This window comes from Oryctolagus cuniculus, chromosome 13 (genome assembly GCF_964237555.1).
Source record: "Oryctolagus cuniculus chromosome 13, mOryCun1.1, whole genome shotgun sequence".
Classification (NCBI taxonomy): domain Eukaryota; kingdom Metazoa; phylum Chordata; class Mammalia; order Lagomorpha; family Leporidae; genus Oryctolagus; species Oryctolagus cuniculus.
In genome coordinates this window covers 46,097,455-46,103,454 of record NC_091444.1, presented here as the reverse complement: position 1 = coordinate 46,103,454, position 6,000 = coordinate 46,097,455, and the positions used below count along the sequence as shown (strand labels likewise).

General features: G+C 45.5%; 1 pseudogene; it reads right to left on the bottom strand.

Annotated features, from left to right (window-relative positions):
* Positions 1-238: 238 nt before the first annotated feature.
* Positions 239-6,000, bottom strand: part of LOC100342313 (heterogeneous nuclear ribonucleoprotein C-like) — a 99,279-nt pseudogene continuing 93,517 nt past the window's right edge.

Here is a 6,000-nt window from a genome sequence, read left to right as displayed (position 1 = left end):
TAGGTGGAGGATTAGCCTATTGAGCCGCGGCACCGGCCAGGATAAGATTTAATAAATCTAGTAGGAGCATCAAAGGAAGTGAAAATGGGACTAGGCATATGGCAATAGGAATTAACATGGGAAGAACAAGGATGGAGTGAACAGTGCGCGTGGGCTGAAGACACTAGGTGAACATTTTGATCTTAGACAAGCACCCAGGTAATAAAATAATAGAAGATTTCCAAATTTTGCCATGTACTTAAGAGTCATCCTCATCATTGGAACTGTCTCTGACATCCTTTCCTTCATCGGTGTTTTTTTTTTTTTTTTTTTTTTTTAATCATCCTTGATCAACTCCAGCCGTATGTCCCTGTCCTCAGCAGAGTCTTCTGTCTTCCCTCAGACTCCATCTTCACGTTAGTCTCACATTTCTTCGGGGAGCTGCTGCTCTGCTTCTCTTCTCACTTTTTCTTTATCTCCACCCTGTCACTCCCCGTCTTCGTGGAGGAACAACACAGGACCCTGCGCTGTTCTTTTGTCTGCTTGGCCCTTCCCGGGTTTGCTGCTGGTTCTTCCTGGGTTGGCTACTGACCCTTCCACCTCCGTGGAAGGGCGGTTCCCCCTGCCACTTTCCCCACTTCCGCGGGGGAGCGGCACACCACCGGCTGGCTCTCTCGGGAGCTGCACAGGTGTTCCTCAGGTGTTCCTGGTGCATGTTGTCTCTCTCCTCCTTTATAGTCCTCTTCCACCAATCCCAACTCTGCTACCCACACGCCGAGTATGCTGCTCTCCTCCAATCAGGAGCAGGTCCTACAGTTTATTGGTTGAACTGGAGGCAGCTGTGTAGAAGCTGTTTCTCCCTTCTCAGCACCATATTGTGGGAGAGCAGATGCATAGAATAAGTCTTAATTCCAGTAACTTAGTCTAGTCCGAGTTGCTCCCAGTTGCTCCCCACAGATCCCCCTTTCTTTTTATTTTTGGTGATGATACGCGCCTGTCTTCGGTGCCCCGCGGCACACACTGTGCTCTGCTTGCTAGAGTTGCCCACAGGTGCTTACAAGTCCTATCAATCAGGCAAACCGAATCTGGGTCCTCTCTTTGCCATGTTGTGAGGAGGTTTTTAGGCGCTGATGCGTGCCTTAGTTCGGTGCCCTGCAGCACATTCTCTGCTCTGCTAGAACTGCCTGCAGGTGCTTACAAGCCCTATCAGGCAAACCGAATCCAAGCCCTCTCATTGCCGTATTGTGGGGAGACTTATTGGTGTTGATTCGTGCCTATCTTCGGTGACCTGCAGCTCATACTCTGGTCGAGCTGCCTGCTGGTGCTTATCGCCTAATCAGGCAGACTGAATCCAAGCCTTCTCATTGCGGTATTGTGGGGAGACTTATTGATGTTAATTCGTGCCTGTCTTCGGTGACCTGCGGCGCATAAGCTGCTAGCCGCCCGCAGGTGCTCACCACCTCCTTAATCAGGCAGACCGAATCCAAGCTCTCTCATTGCCATGTTGAGGGGAGGCCTTATTTTTCTCTATTTCTCTATCTCCGGGCATTCCTATCTCTCCCATTTTACTTCTATCTGCCAGCATTCCTATTTCTCTCATTTTACTTCTAAATTTCTGTTTCTCTTATCCCTGCGGCTTCCCGGCGCCCGCCCCGAGGCTGCTTCTCAGCGGCTTCCCGGCTCTGAGCCGCTTCAGCCCGCGCTTCTCTCATCTGCGCGGCTTCCTGGCTTCGCGCGCGCGCGCACTCCGCGGTCTCCGCGCCCCTTTGTGCCCGCACCACGGCCTCGCGCTAGCCCCACATTCCCTATCTATTCACGCCCTGTGCTCTCTCTGCACGCGGCGGCTTCTGCGAGTCACACAGCGTAGCTTACGTTTCCGCCACCACCAGTAATCAATCTAAGTTCCCCGGGCTAACCTGGCAAATTCAACCTAGCTTACGTGTCTCTGCCTTATGGTTTGGCTTCCCGTCCTTTGCTCCCCGGGCTAATCTGATGGATTCCAACCTGGCGGCCCAAGTCTCTGCCTCTGGTTCCAGATTTTCGCCTTTTGCCCCCAAGGCTGACTTAAAGAATTCCAAACTGGCTTACGTTTCCGCCTCGGCCTGCCCCCCGCGGCTTCAATTTCCCTAACATTTTTCTCTACCCGGTATGTTTCCCTAAGTTTTCTTCCAACAATATTCCTCCCTCATTTCTCCTGGCTTCTCCCCACAGTCCGTATCCGAGTCTGTTTGTTCTAGCTTTCACTTTCACTTTCGACCTTAGAGATTTCTCCCAGCTTCCCCCCGTAGTCCGTATCCGAGTCTATGCCTAGGCTTTCAATAGCTTCTTCCGGCACCTTTTTCGTCCGGCTTTTCCCTAGGCTCTTTGCTAGTCTCTCTCTCCGTTATTTTCCACTTCTTCCCTTTTCTTCCCTCCTAGGTTTCCTATCCGAGTCACGGCACCATTATGTCGCTCCCCGTCTAAGTGGAGGAACGACACAGGACCCTGCGTTGCTCTTTTGTCTGCTCGGCCCTCCCCGGGTTTGCTGCTGGTTCTTCCCGGGTTGGCTACTGTCCCTTCCACCTCCGTGGAAGGGTGGTTCCCCCTGCCACATTTCCCTACTTCCACGGGGGAGCGGCACACCACCGGCCGGCTCTCTCGGGAGCTGCACAGGTGTTCCTCAGGTGTTCCTGGTGCATGTTGTCTCTCTCCTCCTTTATAGTCCTCTTCCACCAATCCCAACTCTGCTACCCACACGCCGAGTACGCTGCTCTCCTCCAATCAGGAGCAGGTCCTACAGTTTATTGGTTGAACTGGAGGCAGCTGTGTAGAAGCTGTTTCTCCCTTCTCAGCGCCATATTGTGGGAGAGCAGATGCATAGAATAAGTCTTAATTCCAGTAACTTAGTCTAGTCTGAGTTGCTCCCAGTTGCTCCCCACACCACCCTCTTGTTTGCTTTGTTCCTTTTCCATGTTTGTCCAGGCTTTCCAATAGGGAATCCATTTATTATTAGTATTTTTTAAATTTTTCTGGATCAACTCCTTCTTAGTGGCATGAAGGCCATCTCCTTTCAACTTTTCAGATCTGGAGGAAGAGCCTGGCAGTCTGAGTTGGAGCCACTTTTGCCCCTTTGTGAGGTATTTTCCTGACACACGCTGCCTTTTAGAGGACTCTACGACCTGAGCAATAGGAGGAGGAAGGGGTAGAGGAAAATGTTCTGGGTAACTGTGCATCCTGCCATGATAATCCCATTGCAAGTCCCGCTCCGAGTCAAGAGAGGAGCAGTACATCTCCACTGCAGATTGTTCCACACCTGCTTTTCCTTGGTTCACTTTCAACTCTGCAGCCAGATTAATATCTAAAATCTGCCAGCAATCATTTTGCCATCCTCTGCTGCAGCTCAGGCATTTCTCTGATTAATATACCGAATGAAGGCAAAGCCCTTATGAACAGAGCAGTTCATAAATTTGCCAGACTTTCAGAAGATTGCCTCCATGTCAGACTTCTTGACCACAAGAGTGTTGGGAGGGGCCGGCACTGTGGTGTAGCAGGTAAAGCTGCCGCCTGCAGTGCCAGCATCCCATATGGGCGCCGGTTCAAGTTCTGGCTGCTCCACATCCGATCCAGCTCTCTGCTATGGCCTGGGAGAACTGTGGAGTATGGCTCAAGTCCTTGAGCCCCTGCACCCGCGTGGGAGACCCAGAAGAAGCTCCTGGCTCCTGACTTAGGATCAGTGCAGCTCTGGCCATTGTGGCCAAATGGGGAGTGAACCAGTGGATGGTTCATTCTTTTTATCTCTCTCTTTATCTCTTTGCCTCTCCTTCTCTCTCTGTGTAACTCTGACTTTCAAATAAATAAATAAATGTTTAAAAAAAGAGTTTTGGGATTCCTAATGAATACATGGGAGCTCATGGAGTATTGCTAGCCACTGCATTTGATGATAGGTTCTTCATAAAGCCAAAAATATAGTTGAAGATAAAAAAAATCTCCTTCAAACAAAGTTCCATTAACATGTATTTCAAGTGCTTTGTAACCAGAAGGGGGAAGGAGAAGAGATTCGATTTTGAATCTCCTACTTCTGAGTTTCATATGGATAGGCCAGCTGCTGCTCAAGGTAGGCAACAAGTCCTCAACTGTCTTGGTCTCTGTACAGAATTTGGTTGCATTTTGAATTAGAAACCACCATTATCCCTTAAAAATACAACTGATGTCTTTACAGTTGAAATTAAATCATGATATTCTTAGAATTCTTATACCTAGGAACTAAACTGAATCTGTTCTTTTGATATTAATATCACATTGACATGAAAAAATAAATTATCAGATTAAAAAAATAAAAAATTAAAAGAAGGGATGAAGAGGGCTTATGTTAATTAATATGAAAGATTTTCCCTGCCCTTTCTCTCTAACCTACTTCTTATTACATAAGAGGAAGCCCCCAAAAGGCCTTGAAATGAAGTATTTCGACTTTCCCTTTTCCTCTTACAACTTACCAGGCCATGGCCCTCATTACCACACCTCAATTTGAAGAGAAGACAAAATGTCCCCTTCCCTTTGGTCTTTGAGCACATTAAATGAACAGTTGCTGTGAACAGTTGAAATATACTCTGTGGGATACACTGATATTTTCTAGATATGTCACCTCTCTTTTGGGTATGAATAGCAACCACAAAGCCTTTCAACAATGAACAGATTTTAGAAGCAAATGGAAACTGTTTTCAAATGGAAACTCCTTTCTATTTCCAATTAAAATAACTCCAATAAACAACAAATCTCATCTATGATATGGAAGTATGTCCAGAGAATACTGGTTGTTTTTTTGTGTGTTCATGTGTGTGTGTCGGTTTCTGAAACAATATAGTTCACCATTGCCACTTATTTCTATTTTCTCTGGGTTTCTCCTATTTCCATAAATCGCATTGACAAATACTTAGTTACTAGTCCCCTTGTCTTCCTTAGGGCACATAGAGTGACCAAAGAGAAAAAGAAAGAAAATATTGCACTGAAGTGTATCATAGTTCATTTTCAGGTTATTGCTCGGTAGAAACCCTCAAGAGACACATTATTTAGCCAGCACACTTATCTTCATGAATGCATTACCATAAGAAAAGATCTTTTTAATAGGATACTAAGGCAACCACATTCTTGAAAGCAAATTCAATTTGGACACTAAAGTGGCATAAGTATGTATTAATATTGATTTTTTAAAAATATTACTCAATGCAAAACATGCAGCATTGGAAAGAATAGTGTAACATGAAGCTGGACTGCTGGTTAGGAAAAGCATCTTGAAGCTCCTTAGATTGCAAAATTGCCAAACCACCACATCCTGAAGAGCACTGTACATGACCATATCTGTCATAAAATTCTACAGCAAGTGAGTCATAGTTTTTAACATCTTACCCAATATATTTTAATATACATGTTCTGAACAGTTCTTTATGTTAGTATTTCCTTTAATGAAAATTATGAAGACATATCCATGGTAATGTCACGTGCCAGACTAGATCTGCATGATTCACTATAACTAACTGGACTCTTAAATGATCACTTTCTTTCTGTACTTTTATTACTTACGAGTAAGCAGAATTATAGGAAGACAAGCAGCCCTGGTCACATCTGACGAGGAAGAAATGTCCACCAGAGGAACCAAACATATGAACAATAACTAAATACATCTTATTAAAGAAGTAAGGAATAAGCCCGTACATTAATGTGCATACACTCACACACAACAGAAAATGGAAGAACATTCTAAAGAGATTGTCAGTGTCTTAACGGGCAGTCAGAATAAAAAATAATGCATGCATGTTTTTGCCTATACAGGAAATGACAACTACAACTGAATTTGTCATTACATACCAATACATTCTAAAATAAACGTTGCAGAAGAGGAAACCCTTGGTTGACTGTTTGTAAAGCAATTGCCAGAGGCATAGTCTCCTACTGTCACATCTTCCATGCCACATGGTCCTTTTCCGAGCAGCAGCAGATTAGTGAGCCCAGGAGTCTAATCTGGGTGATTATGTGTGGCTGGCCAAA